This window comes from Cupressus sempervirens, chromosome 8 (assembly GCF_028749045.1).
Source record: "Cupressus sempervirens isolate cs-2001-9-10 chromosome 8, ASM2874904v1, whole genome shotgun sequence".
NCBI classification, from domain to species: domain Eukaryota; kingdom Viridiplantae; phylum Streptophyta; class Pinopsida; order Cupressales; family Cupressaceae; genus Cupressus; species Cupressus sempervirens.
In genome coordinates, this window is record NC_143125.1 from 474,357,951 (window position 1) to 474,375,860 (window position 17,910).

Genomic DNA, 17,910 nt, shown 5'->3' on the forward strand with positions numbered 1-17,910 from the left:
ATACACTAAGAAGTTCATACTATATTGCTATGCCTCAACCCACATGTTATCTACAATACTCATGTAGGAAAATGAGGAAGGTATCCAAGAGGGCTAATCACTTTCATGAGTACTCCTCTTAAAGAGCATGAGTTGAGATACTCTCAAATGGAAAAGCACACCCATGTAATGGTAGGTACACTCAAGAATTTTAGATTTTATGTCTTACACTCACATGTTGTGATTTATGTACCTAACTTAGTTGTTAAAAGCATATTAACCCAGGAAGAGTTAGTTTGTAATACTAGAGGCATGTGGATAGAAAAAGTGCAAGAACATGACATTGAGCTAAAGCCAAACAAAGATGGTGTGTAGGAATGGCTTGTACAAGATAATTGTAAAAAATCAGGATTCAAGTCTAGATGATGAATTTTCAAGAGCGCTAATGGTCAGTCTCCAAGACCTATGGTTCTCAAACATTGCTTATTTTCTCACTTATGAGGATTTCCCAAATGAACTGACATACAAATAGAAAAGAGACCTCAGGATTAAATTAGCTAAGTATGTCATATATGATGACCAACTGTATGAAAGAGAAATAAATGAAACCTTATTGAGATGCATGGACAAGACCCAACAAGAAAGATTTCTTTAAAAATTCCACAATGAGACCTATGGTGGGCATTTCTCATCTATAGCCACAATATACAAGATTTTGAGGCAATGTTACTACTGGCCTAACATGTTTAAAGATGAATATAAATGGCTGGCCAAATGTGACAAGTGTAGGATGTTCTCTAGCAAGCCTCAATTGGTTGTTCTACCTCTAAAGTTGGTTGTAATTGAAGTCCCCTTTCAACAATGGGGAATTGAATTTATTGGACCAATCAATCCTCCCTCTTCTATTGGTCATTTGTATATCATCACTACTATGGACTACTTCACCAAATAGGTTAAAGCCAAGCCTACCAAGAAAACTACTTCTGAAATCACCTATGAGTTCATCAAAGAGAACATTTTGGTAAGGTTTAAGGTGCCATTGAAGCTTGTCATGGATAATCCTACTTACTTTTCTTCTATGGATATTACACCTCAGTCATTCATCAAATTACATCCCTTAAGGGAATGGTTAACAAAATCAAGAAATAAGAACTTGATCAATATCATGAAGAAGTTGGTTTTTGAGAACCAGAAGGACTGGCACAAGAGATTGCACGAACCACTCTAGGTAGATATAGTGACACCCAAGAAGGAGATTTGGATTCTCTATTCAAGCTAGTATATAGAGTTGAAGCTAGTCTTCCAGTCCCATTAGAGCTATCCTGATGTACACTATAGCAAGTGATCAAAGATCCAATTTTCCAAAATGGTTTGGAGAAGCACATTATGTACCTAACTAAGCTGGAAGAAGAATGTGAAAGGATGGTGGATCACATTATGGAGCATCAAAAGTGTGTGAAGATGTTCATCAACAACACCAAGGAAGTTCATGGAGGGCAATTTGGTCATGTTGTGGGATAAGAGGAACGAACCTAAAGGTATGCATCACAAGTTTGACTCCCTTTGGAAGGGCCCTTTCAAGATTATGCAAGTAAACTAGAATAATTCTTTCATTTTGGGATATCCTTTTGGAGAGATTTTTCCATTTTCCTATAATGGCCAGGATCTAAAGTTGTATCAAGTTCATAATTGAAAGCACATAGCACCTATAGTTAGTGCTAGTCTATGTAGGTTTGCTTTGTGGCTTTCCTTTCTTTGTTTTCCTAATTTCCTAGGTTAGTTTTCTTTTTTGTTGCATGTGTAGTTTAGTTTCCCACCATAGTTTTTCATTTTGATAGTCTAAAACTAGAGATTTTGGGTCCCCTCTCAGACATTTGCAATTCATAAGTCCCTAGTCAGAGCCAGTTGCTGCCAAGTTTTACTCCTACCCTTGAAAAACTTAAAGCCATTGGTATTTAAGTGATTTTATGTTAAAGTGTGATGTCTAAGTATCCTTTAGGTTACTTAGTTCTTATCTTTTCTGAGAACCTCACTTTCTTTATTTTTTGAGTCTCCCTTGCATTACCTTTACCTAATCATTTTGTGCAAGTTTTATGTTTTTCGGTGCACGAGGGGTCTGATGACCTAGGTATGGTTGGGATGTGTGTTGGCATCTTCCTAATGAGAAGTAAGTTATTTTTGTTTCACCATCTATTGTCTTTCCTCAGCATCCTCTTTCCTACTAATTCCAAGTAATCAAATTGGTTTTCCTAATTGGTGAACTTAATCAAGTGTGTATCGGAAGGATGAAACCATGACAATGATTTAGAAATTGTGTATATTATTATGTCATGATGGAAAGACCCACGAAGCCACAAATTGAAGTTAGGAAAAAGGTCATTTGTAACACCCCACCAAGGGATCCAAAAGAATTAACCTAAATTTTTACTAAGTTTGCCAAAAAAAAAAATTTACATGAAAGATAAATCATTCATATCAAACACATAGTAGTGGAAGCAATAACACACATTCAATTGAAAGTATACATAACAGGTTACATTTCTTAAGGATCCCAAGACATTGAATCACATTTAACTTAATTAAAACTAAGTCTAACAACTACCACATCCACATGAAAGAATAATTAAAAATTCCAATTTCCATAATATACATTTGTTCTGAATGCCTCTTGGCAATTAAATGTGGAATGCTCAATCATCCACTGTACATGTCACAGGGTATGAAAGGCTTAAAAGAATATACATCTATAGAATAAAGATACATCATCATCCTTGAATCCATGATACAAGTGAAATAAAGTAAATGAAACCAATAACATACATGATATATCCATCCATCAATAAAGATATAACAATCATCATAAAAGATATCCATCCATCACAAAACACAACTAACTAAATGTGTGGTTCCTCCCAACCAACAATAGCATCATTAGACCATCATGGGCCCTCACCATCCCTCCATGCATAACATCCCAAGCCACCGAAGAGATCATCAGTACTATAGTAATAGGAATGTCACTCCTAAACCATGCTACAACATATGCATAAAGAAATCTAACATGCAAGAATAAGCCATAAGATGATCCTACAAAGTAGATATTATCATCTATCACATGCTAATCATCAATATAAAGAAACATGTCAGTAAATAACATCCATCATAAGATATAACATCCAAGAATAGAATGAAGATAAAAGCCAACAAACAATGCTCCAGCCACGATGTCTATGTACGGATCTCAAATGGTAAGAGTGAAAAAGCACTACCACCTGACCGCGTGGAACCTAAATGGCCCACTCCCACTATGCTGAGGAGATAATCGCAAGTCCCAAACAAGATATCAAATCACATAACACAAGTACTCTCTAAGTTTAGAAATCCTAAAAGTACACTAACTCAAGGTTCTAACACAGAATGACATCTAATTCCTAGAGGCACACAAAGACATGTAGGAAATCTACTATGTAAGCGGGAAAGTGTCATCGCACGAATCACGCTAGAGTTACCCTGGTAGTCTCTCAATAAACCTTGGCCCCCTAGTGATCCCTATGTGGCCACTAGTATCCTCTCATATTGACGAGGCATACTACAGAATGCAAAGTCGCAACCAAGTGTTCTTTCTACTCCCATCCTAGTCTATACTAGCTCTCGAGGCATGGGCAAGAACATACAATTATCTTATTAGGTTCATTTTAATCCCCATTTAGTGTAAATTTTTTCACTTATTAAATAACTTACAATGAGTTACCCTAGCAGCCACTTAGGGCCCTGACCCCCATTGCAAGCCACTTCCCGAAGCTACAAGTAGATAACCTACCCTAGGCTCATGAAATCACAAATCACAAAATCATCTTAGTCCTATACTAGCAACTGGAAAGCATCATAAAGATAATCAAAATAATCACATTAGTTTTCCACGAGTAACTGAAAAACATCCAATGATAACATAATAATCACAACAGTTCTCTAAAGGCATCAATGATAAATTACAATATCCAACGGTTCTCAACGAGCAACCAGAAAGTATCTCAAAGTAATACCGATTGAAGACTCCAAAATGGTCAAGTCAAAACATGTCACAACATGACATCATCAAGATCAAAACAAACACTTTAGTCCCATCAAGGCAACTAGAAAGTAACCCAAGTATAAATGATCAATGACTCAAAAATGGTTAAGTCAAGTATCTCATACACATACACCTCAGCTTCACATAAGAAAACTGAAAAGCATCAACAAACAGTAAATAAAACATCTTATAGAGCATACCATCACATTACCATGGTTGGGTCTTAAAAAATCGAGATCAAATAACATCAGCATGACATCACATCTCATAACCCTCGAGCCTCTAGTAGACATCCTATTACTGGTCAATAATCTAGTCAACCCCAAAACACAAACATCATAGAGGAACAAGATACAAACACATGTTTTAGTTTGCTTTTGCAATCCATGGTTAAGTCAAATATAAGGTTTCAGATTTTGTATCAAGTATATTTCAAGAGTATGAGATTATTTATTTACACCACCTAATCACCCATTCATTAGTTTGACCCAAATATGTAAGGTTACTCTCATGATAAAAGTTAATTTCCCAAAAGAATATTCTAAGGATAATCATCCATTTATTTAAGTCATAAAATAATGATTTATTTATCAAAATCAATATCAATTAAATAAATAAATTTTTAACTCTATTACATTAACTAAATTAATTAACAATTATATTCACACTCCCATAAATTTCAATTCACTTAAATCATGAGGATTATAATTAATGACCTCTCAAAGGGTTAATTTCGATTTGTTAAAATTAGTCATTATAAAATGAATTCATTCCCATTAAATACACTACTTAAATTCGATCCATATTAATTTCCACATTGATTAATAATTCACTAGATTGCTCTCCCTCAATTATTAACTAACCTTAATTAAGTTTAATTTAATTAGATTAGTTAATAAGTCATATAACACTAGTTTAAAATTAGCTACACTTAAAAGCGTTAATATTTAAATTAGCAAATAATAATAAACTTGTTATTAAAAATTATTAAATAATAGCAAGTCATATTAAAAACTTATTAAAAATCATTATTATTTAAAATAAAACAACATTATCAAACTCATTAATAAATATTGTTTATTAACAATTTATAATATATTAACATTAATATATTTTAAATCACATAACATATATTAATATTAATTAATAAACATTTATAAATATGTTTGATTTAAAACCTATTATTAAAACTTAATAATATTTTGTATGAAAGAGCAATTGCCTAGTCTCTTGGACGTGTCTTGTATCATAGGAATAAGAGTGTTGCACTTATAGATCTAGGCCGCTTGCAGGAAGCGATTCAGGAGTGTATGGAGGCCACTAAGCTTGATCCTTCCTATGTTCATGCTCATGATCTCTACCCTACTCCTAGGCAATGTCAATACAACAACAACCTAAAAGTGCAAACCGTATAATATTCCCATGTAATATTCAAACAATTTGCATTGCTAATTTCGATTGTGGTTGCCAAATTACATTGTTCCAAGCTGGCCATAGTTTCTCTGGAGCTCATGAATTTCAAAGAAAAAGGGCTAAGAATTTATTGGGAAAGTCCTATAGCCAATTAATCACATCCTTAGTGCAAGGGAAAGATAGCCCTAATCATATTAATAATGATATGATTGTTATCGACAAAGAGGAAATGGGTGTCGTGAAAGCTAAGATAATTAGGCATCCAGAGTCTCATTGTTTGTGGGAAGCCTATATATGTTGCATTATGGTAAAGCCACTTAGAAATACTATTAATCTTTATAAGTGGACATATTTTCTATGTCAAATCAAATAAAGAACTGTTAACCTCATCTCCTCCATGTTGAATAATTCATTTCTACATGAGTGAACAAGGCATTTATAGATCTCACTGGTTCATGTGTTGATTTAGAACTTGCGACTCTCTAACTCAGATTGGGGAAAAAATAGAAAATGCTAAAGGCAGTCGAAGATAGTTGTGCAGCTACTAGATTGGAGTGAAGTGCAGATAGTATAAGCAGTAGATCTCTACCTAACCAAATGTGGAGAAGCTTGGAAGATAGGAGATTGGAGAAGTCTTCTAAGAGAAAGCATCACAACTATTGTGGCAGGCATTGATTCTGCACCACAGTTATTTGCATCTAAAGTTGGAGCTTTACTTAAGATTCACAAAATAGATGAAGGAAATGGGCAATACTGGTGGAGACCTACGACCAGCATTACCAGCAGGGTAGTGTAACAACACCCCTCATTGGGATCCAAGGATCAGACTTTAGTTTAGTGGAACTTGTGGCTATCTGAAGATTTTAAACAATGTGACTTGGAAGGGTTCACTCAAGTCACAAAAACAAGATATACCATCTACTTTAGTTTCCAAGATGCTTGAGATTAAGAACATCCAACATCTTCCAATTCTTTGGAGACATGATACTATTGTTAAAGCCAATTAAGGCATGTATTGAACTCATCATGCGTACTACAGACATGCATACATGGAGCTGCCGATAGATAAAACAAGTGAGTGGGGGTAGGGTAAGTATATACACGAATATTTGATAAAAATAATGGGTTTCAATCTGAAATATGTATGCTTAGTAGGCTTTTAACGATTCCCATAATATTTCTCTCTTCAGTTGCATGAAATGGATTTCCTTAATAAAAGCGAAGAGTTCACCAATAATATAATTGATCCTTACAAAAGGTTCACATAAATTTCTTCCACTTTCAGCTCTCATGGAACATCACAAATATAGATGTTGACTCTGTCCTTGAAATAGTGAGAATCCTGCTGTAGGGAATTGATGTGGCATTGATATGGAAAGTTATCCTTCTCAAAGTTAATGATTTGTCTAGTCATTTCTCTCCTCAATTCCCAAGTGTGACCATATTTGCTCCAAAAATAACACCTCAGATCATAATAATGGTTGAGTAAGGATTATTCATATCGATCTCGATTGGCTTCTCTACATCGTGCCATTGTATTGATTGAATCATTGCTGATATAAATAGTTCAATGATAAATTTTGTTTTTTTTTTTTTAATTAAAAATGAGCTCAAGACAAACTTTAATAAACAAACTATAATAAACTTTAATAAACATTTTGAGCCTATGTGGCTATAATGGAAGGTTGTGTGGCCATCACTGCACATCGAAGGTACACTATGATGGCACAGTACAACAACCTGCAAACTCCAATGGTTAAGAGGTGGGTGGGGGTTGGGGGTGCTAAACCTGCCCCTCCCCAAATATTATAATATATATTTTATTTTATTTTTAAAAAATTAATATAATGTTTTATATTTAACGTTTTAGAGATGTAATAGATTTACATTTTTGTGTTTAAATTTTATTATTTTTCTAATAAAATTTTGTCCCTTCATCATATATCTTTTAAAATAAAGATATATATAGACATAAATTCCACTTGTATTCTGATAGGAAGAATACAACGAACCAATCAAATTTTCAATATAAAATTCTCATATTATTCAAACCCTTCCCAAATCTGATTTCTCAATTCCATATTAATACAACCCAAATCTCGATTAAATTTCCAAATCTTGATTCTACTAAGAGAAGGATGTAATGATAATTTTTATTCCTCAATCCAGATGAAACAACATGCATACCCAAATTTTCACAATATAGAGAATTCATCACAAGAATTATCCAAGCAGTCATCTAGTAGACACAATGAAGATAGGAAGAGACAGAGCGTAATAGAGTATGCAAAATAATCATGAGTGTCTACCTGGACACTGATGCTAATTCGCTATGCCTCAGAAAATTGTAGAAAAGCTCTGCCTCTTAGATCCCTCTCCTATCCGAAAATTCCTTCCTTCTCCAACATTCACAATTCCTCCAAGAATCCATTACACAAGCACACAGTAGGCTAGAGAGTATGGTCAATATGAATGATCACTATTATTTAAAGCATGTAGAAGCATATGAGCTTTTCAAATGCATATCAGCTTGTTGATACACACTAGGAGAGCTTGTATATAAAGGCCACTAAGATGCATCTAGAATGTGTCTAGAAAGAACTAGGAAATAAGCATGACAACTAAGCACATAACTTTCATGATAAGAAGATAAAGATGATGAGGTGTCTAGAATGTTATAGACACCATGTGCTCAAACAATGTGCTAACTCCTAAGTGTAGACAACACGTGCATAATTAGAGTGCAAACTCCTATGTTGTCAACATGACAACTCACAAGAGTTTGCATAATCCTATGTGAATAAATATTAAAATAATTCACATTAATTTATTTAATTAATTTCTTTATTTAATATTCACTTGACTCCTTTTAAAATTAATTTATTAATTTTAAATCTCATGCACTCACTTTATTAAATCCACTTGTTTTATCTTAATATATTTTAATCACATGCATGCATCATGCCATCTAGAATCTTTTAATAATTTTAATATATTTTCCACATTTAAATTTATTTTTGAAACTTAATTGATAAAATATTTATTAACTTAAATATTATTATTATTATTTATAATTTATTTTAAAATGAACTCTAAATATATTAGTATTAAATTAAATAAATATTATCACATTCCAAATCTAAACTTATAACTTTTATCTTCAAATTAATTCTTTTATTTAATTAATTTCTTAATTAATTAAATTAAATTAAATATTAAAATATCGCAATAATTTTCCATTAAATTAAATCTTTTAGCTCGACTTAATTCATAGAAAATTCACCAAAGGCCCCCAGAATAAAATATGAAACCCCATCATAGCAAAAATGTTACTTAGCGGCAGGCACTACACCATTCATATTGTAGAGGTAAAATTTACCTTAAGAAGGAAAAGTCAGTCTCTGATTTTTTTGTTGCACACTAATGGAAGCGAAGGTATTTTGTTCTACTTCTGAAGCTACAATGATTTATGTGAAATCCAAGCCTTTTCATACAGCCAGTAAAAGCATGATGTTGAATGAACTATTTCAAGCTCTTAATCAATGAGGCATGCTCAAGAACTAACTTTGAAGCCATCAAATTGAGGTTAAAGGATAAAGTGTTGTTAGTTGACTTCATTCTAATAAATATTGCTCAGAAAGGGGTTTTTTGTCCCCAGCTAATGAAAAAGGCCACTTCTCCAAAATCTTTGAAAATAGAAAGACAAGCCACCTTAAAGTGTGAATATTGTTCGAAGATGTTCAAAAGATACTTTTGAAAAAGTCAGTGGTGAGAATGTGATCCTAATATAAAGGAAAGGAAGTGTTAAGTTCTTAAGGTGGAAAGTAAAAGAATGAAGTGCACAAGCTAACAAAGGATCACTCCCCGCACTGTGATTCTTAATAGAAGGAAACTGGGTTTGCGAAAAAGCTAAATTCTCTCTCTGCCCCACATGTGTTAATATTATCAAGGATTTTTGCATTCTGGATTTCACAAAAAATAAGGAACTCCCCATGGAACTTAAACACTTGTTTTGTTAAGTTATTTTTAATTATGTCACTTTACTCTAAGTAAGGTAATAGAGCCTCCACAAATACAAGTTTTTATATGAAAGTGAACATAAAGTTTAAATAGTCATTGATCATGGAATTAAATGCAAATCCTCCTATTACAATCATTAGCCAAACTTAATTTCATTCATGTGGCACCAATGTTCTAATTCCTATACCTATTTCATCATAATTACTTTCTTGAAGCATATCAAAATGACTACTTATCAAGAATTGTATCATATGTAATCATAATGAATGGCAATCAAAGTTGTGGGTTATGATAAGTTAATAGGCCTAGAGAGTGAGTTGAAGGAGTTAACAAATACATTATTTAAATTTTATGATTTGGGTGATCTCCATAGGAGACTCAATTCTCAACCAATTCACCTGATTACTCAAAAGCTTAAAGAGAGTGGTATGATTGAGGTAGTTGGTTTTCCAATGGCAATACATGCACTGGAGCTTGTGAGGGAATGTGTCGAGAGATATGACCTAGAAACAAGGTAGATTTTGTTTCTTGATTAATCCATCCTCATCTTAATCAATAAGGAACTAATGCAGTCTGTGTTTGGCATTCATGTAAAAGAGGAGTACTGTGATATTGACTTTAGCTCTTCTATGTCTATGTTCAATGAGAACAAGACCCTTGGATGGGAAGATGTGTAGATGACATGGTTCCAGACTACTCACTTGAAGAAGAGAATAATACCCAAGACTTTGTTTAGCACGAATTTGAAAAGAGAGATGGTAGATATTCTTTCTCTACTACTCATACTAAAAGGAAAAGAGGAGATCTTAGAGTTTATCGAGCACAATTTCTTCCTAGTGCAAGCTCTATGTGCTAAGGATATGCAAATTGACTAGGCACAAATTATCTGTGATGAGCTCACCTCGTGGATGAATTTGGCTAGAGGATTTAAATAATTTTACATGTTCTACTATCTAATTTATGCCTTAGCTACTCACTACTTGTGACCTAACTTTCCTAGCATCTAAAACTATGATGAGTGCACTAAGGTGTATGATTTCTACCCATATCTAGAGCTAAAAAGAAGTTTCAAGGAATACGTGGTTGTAAATGATACCTTCACAATGAGGCTATGTTGGGAATTACAAGGTTGCCCTCAAAGGAGATTCTCATCAAAAGCAATCTCATCTATTAACCAATTTGGATGCTCATTCATCTAGTTTCTGAGCTTCTATTACTTGTGGATAGGTGCTTACAATGGTTTTCTCAAGAGACTTCCACTGTATCTAGAAGACAAGGTGGTTCTAGTTGAATAATGTCGACGCATTCTTGAAGTGAACACCTTGTGTTCTAATGTAAAGAAAATACTTGGGATTTCTTCCCCATAGTGGTTGGACCCTATTCTTTTGCTTCTAGATTCGATGCTTAGAATCTGGTGAAGAGTTTAGAGAACAAGATAAATTGGACTATGAGGTACTCAGGCCTCAATATGATCTAGTCAACTTTGTAAGGGATCACTTGAAATTGGGATATGCCTATAGGCATATTCTAGATATTGAGGATTTATGGGGCAGGTGTCTCAACAAATACTAGACCCAAGAGAAACTTTGGTCATGACTAACAATTGATGAGATTAAGTTATATTATGATTATGTTGATGTTTTTGACCTTGCAGATGATGGAGCCTACATGCACCCCACATCCTATGAAAAGATCAAAGGCACTCCAATTATGTCTACCCCACCTACACGTCCTATCATTGACACCATGGAGGTCTTTATGCATGGAATAATCAAAAGAACAGATAAGTGGGTAGAGTGGACTAGAGTGAGGAAGAAGAGGATCGGGAGCACTAGTTCTATGGGTGGAGTATCTTTTGGAGCTACCTAGTCAACTGCATTAGCCACCACCATAGCTACTTCTTCAACATCTACATGAACATTACAATATATTGGTCAAGATGGAGACTAGCCTCCAAAGAAGAATATGCCAATCACTCCTATCTGTAGAGGTGGCTCTCTTTTGGACACTGGGAAAGTTAGGGAGAAGGAAGAAGACAAGGATGAGGAGAAAGAACAAGAGAAATCAATGGCCAAGCCTACTTCCCCTATCCAAATTATCAATTTGGATGGTGACACCAACTGCATGGATGGCCAATAAAAATATGTGTCTCAACTAGGAGATAGCTTGGCCCTCTCTGTGTCTAAGATCATTGCCTTCCCTATTGCCTTCCAGAGCAAGAAAAATCCCTTGATACCGAAGAAGTTATTTGATCCTACTATCCTACAATTGGATATTAATGTGCTCTCTACTGAGTCATGTCTCAAAGAGACCATTGATAGGAAGAAGAGGAGATGTGAAGAAGTGGCTCCATCAAAGGACTTGATCACGCAAGACACCTCTTCTCATCCATCCAAGAAAACTAAGAAGCAAGAAAAAATTGTTGCATTTGCCACTAATTCAACTACTACCCACATGCTGGTAGAGATTGTTGAGCCACAAAAGGAAGGAAAATTCCATGAGCTTTCAAAAGATGACTTCTAGATCAGAATGGTGGATCTTAGTATCCTTGTTCATGACTCCATGGTGAACATATGGAAGTCCACCAACGAGAAGATTGAAGATAAGTTGGAAGAGCTTAAAGTAGAAAAGGAGGTCTTGAAGGCCTCGAATAGAGAATTGATGGAGTACATTATCTCTACACTCAAGAGCACTTCATCAAGCCAATTTGACTCAAATGTAGAGGAGAACAAAAATCTACTCCTAATGCTGCAACAAGAGAGACAATTTGGGTAGGTTGGCTAGACATGGGTATACTAGATGAAGGCTCAAGGTCCCCATTAATTGAAAATTTTGGAGGTCTAGTGTTAGATGCTCACAAGCTAGGGGAGGTAACTTCCAATAATTAGACCACCATACAAAAGGTAGAAAACTGACTAACAAAGCAATTGGCCCTACTGCAAGAAGTTATTAACATCAAGACCAATGTTGCCATTAGCCATGGGATCCTCAAGACGAGCAAGGTGTCATTGTTTCACTAGTAACAATCCTTAGAGTTTATTATAGAGAGCCCTATGAGGTCTAAAAATGAGCTCGAGGATGTACATGACCTGGTGTAAAAGGTCATCAAGAAATTATTTCAATATATGAAGATATTACATACAGAGTCTTTTGTGTCTGCTAACAATAAGCTTGTGGATATTGAGAGGATGAAGTCAAAGTTCTTGGCATTTGTTGATGAAGTCATTGATCCACTCAACTTCAAAATCTCAAAGATTCAAGAACTCTCAGCTATAGACTCAATCACAAGGAGAGAATCAGAGAATTTCTAGTCAAGGGTCACCAAAATTGATGAATTGACTAAGACACGTGACTATTGGATGATTCAAGCTAACAGCATCATCACTCCAAATGTCGAGGAACTAGACAAAGTAACTGACACCATGAAAGCTTATAGAGCCAAAGTAGTTACTTCTCAGAAGGCATTTCTAATGTTCTTCCAGACATCTATCATTCTCTCTCTTCTTTTTTGTAGGCATTCATGGCATTTTATCAGTCTTTAGAATGAGCAATGAATCAAGCTTGTCATATTTTTAGCTTATTCTATTCAGAGATCCCATGTGATGCAATTATCTAGTGTAATCGGCCATTTTGAGAAGTCTTATATTTGTAACTTTTTGAGAAGTAAATTAGATTGACAAAAATTACTTTTGGGTGAACCCCTATAGTTGGGACTATTGTGTGTGACTCTGAGTCCAATTTTAATTATGTTGTTCATTTAGTTTAAGTATAGTATGTGGAATGAATGGGCTATTGTTGAAAATTGAATGAATGCAAATGAACTTGGTTTTATTTCTATCATTCAATAGATTGTATACCTTCCTTTCTTCAGCATAAGCATTTTTTTTGTTATTTCTATTGTACAATGTAGTTCATGTGTTTAGTGTAGTTCATTGCATAAGGAGGCTAGAAATTGGTCAATGGAGTGGTTGAGAGATAGACAATCTGAGTATTGTTAAATCATTAGTTAAGTTTGTAATCCAAGAATTACCCATTTTGCCATCTTTTCTTTTTCTTCTAATCTCGTAGTTGGTTATGCATGTTCCCTTTTCTTGCATTAGGTCAGAATAGATTTCATGTTGTGAGTTAGGTCCCATTTTCACTTGCCTAGGTTGTTTAAAGTGTTGAACAATTTGGTATTTGCCTCTTCTGCTCTCTGGTTAAGAGCATACCCCCAAAAACCCAAGAAAACAAATTTCATTGCAAATCTTGCATTTAAAAGGGAGTTGTACCTTTCAATTCATGGATCTTAGATAGATTACTACACTAACCCATTTTTTTGTTAACTTCTTTGTCCTCTATAAGCCATTGGTCAGTTTAAGAGTCCAGGTATAAACCAAAAAGATAAGGAAGACAAACTGTTAACCAACAGACTATTAATTCAACCTTTACAAAATGATTTAACATCAAAATTAAGTGAGTACTATGTTAGGAGATTTCCAATAGACTGATTAGGACCACTCTATTAAGATATTCACCTAATATACTTGTTAGAATGTAAGAGTACCTTGAACTTTTAGTTTTCACTAAGATGTTGATAACTGATCTTCTATTTCTAATAGATAATCACCTCATTATGACTCATTAGCAATATCTCTTCACTACATTGCTCAGTCTCCTTACTCCTTCACAACACTTAATGATTCACCTTCATTATTATTTTTTACATACCATCAACTCACAACAACTTGTTATGTCTTGAAACCATTCTTAAATATACATCTTAAGAAGTTTCTAGATCGTAATCAATGAATTCATCCCTTTTGTTGCTTGATAGTTCCATTTTTTTATTGTTCCATCATACTTCATAGGGATTAATGATGTATAATCACATACATAATTAATTCCTTGATTAGCTCCTCAAAATTATAAACTTGATTCATGCTTGGAAAAAATGGTTTGTATAGGATTTTGTGCCATTCCAAACTCATAAACAAAAACTATATAACTCGGCATGTAATGTCCCCATATTGGGTCCATTATGATATTTGTCTTTAAATAAGTTCTAATAGTCATTTCGATTGTCAAATGATGTTTACTAATTAGATTTATGATTGAAGGATACAAATGTTATCCAAGTTGCCTAGACACCATCTATGGACTCCCTCAAAGTTTACAGGTCCAAGCCCGCTTCACTAATAGGATGCTGACCCCTACCCTCTATTGGGATAAGATCCACTGGATCAGATTTATACAAGCCCCTCCTTGGTAACATTATACACTTTTGATCATAAATTGAATAATGGGAATATTGGAGATAATCATATTTTGATATTCAGAAGATTAAGTCTTATTCTTATAATGTCACTATTTAGTTATAAAAATATGTTGATTCTATTTTAATAATCATTTATAATAATATTTGAAATGATCTTAGTAATTATTGAGATCATATGAAGTATTGGTCTTATATTACTTCAATTATATGTTTTGGTGTTTATTCAACCAAAATATATAATATAAGTGATGATATTAGAGAGGCTCCCTTATACATGTATTGGTTGACGTACCCTATACTTACATCACCATGTTATGTGAATTGGCTGATGAGCAGTGACTCACTTGAGATTGGGACACGATAAGATTTCTTTATAAGAATGATGTGCAATTGTCATATGGACCCACATATAATATCATGATATCTATTAAAATTATTCCCTCATCATATTACTGTGAACCTATACCATTGTATTTGTTGCAGTGGCATTCTCTCCTCCCCATGCCATGTTTGTGATTAATATTTAATATTTTCAAACATGTTTTCTCCTTATTTCTCCTTGCTTATTAAATGACTTTGTTTACAATTTTTTTCTCATTGTGTGATGTCTTTCTTGTTCATTTATTAATTTTTCAATATTACTTAATTGGTGGAGCCCAACTTGTAACTTGGACACATCAATCACTAGAGTTATGTATTAATAAAAAGCTTTATCTAGTTGAAGTTGAAAATCATATTCTTTTTTTAATACACAATAATTGGAGTTGTGTATTAATAAAAAGATTTATCGTGTTGAAGTTCAAAAGCGTGTTCTTTTTCTTATGGAAAGTTAATATATTATCTTTATTTTCCATAATAACAAATGTTAATATTTCCATTTAGTAGGCATATTTAAATAAAATAATGTCATACCTCTATATGAATAATCCTTCTCTATAATAATGAACCAAGGAATTTTATTATACATAAACTATCTTACAATAGATCTTAGTCAAGATTTGAATTATAGGTACTACAGGGAAGGATAAAATGAGTTGATGAGATTAACACTGAGGAGTCAATTATGGGATACAAAAATGTCTATTTTCTCATATAAATTTTGTAAGTTCAAAACCAAAGATACCTATCCCATCTCTTATGTATGGTGCTCTATTGAGATGGGTTTTGTAACTTAAACATTATAAATATTGGCCTATGATCCTATTATCAATAATAATAATAATAATCCAAAATTAAATTTCCAATTTAAAATAAATACCCAAAGAATGCTTGTTGATGATACAACATAAATAATGTAATACCAACTAAAAACCCCATCCTTCATAAAAATGCATAAATAAACTGATAAGAAATCACTACAAACATTATAATCTAACAACACACACAAGTTACATGTTCATCATACAATGTAAGAAAACCAATTGTTGCCACCTGGTAATTAGCTAGCCAAATTAAATAGCATGGTAATTTTATCTTAATAATATAAATGTGAATTGGATTAGGGTACATAATTGTTCATATGATTAACTCCAAACTTTAACCACCATCAAGGTTATTTTTAATTTTTGGGCATGCTCATACCTACCAATTCAAGTGAAGTCAATGACAAATACTTGTCCACATTAGTATAAAAGTCAAAGCATACACACATGTAAATTAATCATAAGCATTGCAATGGAATTGAGACATTGTGTGGGCCTCACAAGAGTAACTATGACTTTTTCCCTCTTCATACAAACATGTTAAACTAGGTTGACAAGAAACATTAGCATAAGCAAAAAAATAATCAAAACATTAGAAAATACATGTATTAGTATAAGAATACCTTGTAAACATATAATTTACCATACTATCCAACATGGTCCATTGATATTATTAGGCACCATGTAATCAAATAATATAACATAACATAAAAATTTCCTATCAAAAATTAGTAATATATAAGGACTAATACATTAGTACACCTTATGCTTACCTCATGTTGCATCTGAGCTAAGGTCTAAGGCTATGTTACCTTCTTATAGAGATGGGGTGAGAGTGGTACTACACTCTAAAAAGTAGAGACCTTTTAGGTTTTAGGGATATGTGATCCCTAAAACCTAAATAACCACATTATAATGCACTTAAGGTTTCTTTAGTTTTTTATTCAACTAATCATCATGGTATTTTGGAAAACTTCCCCTGATGTTTTTCATCTAAGTAGCTATAGAGGAATCTAAAGTCTAATTCATTTTGTATGCCTAACTTTGAAGGGTGAATGCTTTATTAAACAACATAAAAATCTCCTAAAAATACTCCTAAAAACTCTAAAAGAAACAACACAAAGCACCAAAAAGAGGAAAGAAAAACCCTAACTATAAAGACAAAATACAAGAATAAAATAAAGGTAAGAAAATCCCTACCTATAGCTACAAGCAAGAATTACAATGGGTTGAAAACAGTAACAAACCACAAATTCAAACAAAGAAATCTTGAATCAAGACAAGCTAGGGCAAAGGACCAAAAATGTAAACAAATTCTTGGAGCCTCAAAGAAGGTATTACTCAGTAATCAAGGATAAAGAAAATGACTCCCAAAGATTTCTTCTATAGCATAAAATTGATGACTCACCTTTGAACTTCAAAATTTAGGCATATTGGGCATTGAGGTTTGAAGATTGGATAAGTTGGGATAGATAAGGGGTCATTGAAATCATGTCCTCTAATCCCCAAAAGCCCAATATATTTCAAAGACCAACTTTTTATGAATCAAGAAATGGGGTGGTCTTTGTGGTTTGCATTTTCCCAATAATTTGGAGCTCAAAATTTTGAGAATAAGAAGGGTACAAGGACCTAGGAAATACAAAAAAAAAGTCAAAAGGAAAAAAGGGAAGCTTCTACTTGGCTAATTGAAGAAATAGAACGTGAGTTGTGAACACAATAGTTTTCAATTTTTGAATATTTGTAATGTTTTATATTGTATAGAAATCACAAATGGAGCACTAAAATTTCGCTCTCAACTTGAAGGGATTCATAACCTTAAAATTCATGGTTTCCTCATATAACTTCTCTACATTTTTCCATTATTTCCATGGATTCAAGCACTTTGTAGAGTTATATTAAAGAAGTATTATTTGAGTTGATGATGTGAGATTATTGACTCTTGTTGAATGTTTCTAAAAAATGAGTTA